We start from the raw sequence: 666 nt of genomic DNA on the forward strand, positions 1-666 counted from the left end.
CACTTCCACTCGCTGTGTCATCATTTCTCAACCTGTCTTCACGCAGCTTCGCACAACAAGCTCGCCTTTTTTAAAATGAAATATATTACGGCTCGTTAACACTTGTAAATCGATCTCCCGTAACAGCTGAGGTGAGAATCCATGTGAATGTTAATAACGTACGGAATGTACATGGATATAAAGGAAAAAATAGCAGTTTAGAAATTCTTAAAAAAAAGTGAGTGGAAATGAGGGTGAGGGAGATGTAGGTAGGGTAGGGTAGGGGAAGGGAGGGGGGGTCGGTGGGCGGGGTCATCTGCGACTCATTAGCGCAGACAGAGTGGGTGGGTGGGGGGGGGGGGCAAGTAGGGGACAGTGGACACAGCACCCTAGTCGACCGCCTCCTTCCCCCTCCCCCTCCCCTTCCCCTCCCTCCTCCCCCTACCGCCCACGAAGGCCCCCCGCGGAGTTACCCTCGCGCGCCCACTCGCCTTTCCTTCTTTTTTTTTCTATTTTACAATCTCCTCACATCCCTTCCCGTTCTGAGCATACAAGCTCGTTCGTTGCCAAGTCGAGCACGCCAGGAAACGGGTGTGTTAGTAAGCGCGAGGCACGACGAACTCAAACGTTTTCCTCAGCCGAGTCCATTTTCACAAACTTCGTGTCCTTTCGGCTCTTTTTTTTCAA

This window comes from Penaeus monodon, chromosome 8 (assembly GCF_015228065.2).
Source record: "Penaeus monodon isolate SGIC_2016 chromosome 8, NSTDA_Pmon_1, whole genome shotgun sequence".
NCBI lineage: Eukaryota > Metazoa > Arthropoda > Malacostraca > Decapoda > Penaeidae > Penaeus > Penaeus monodon.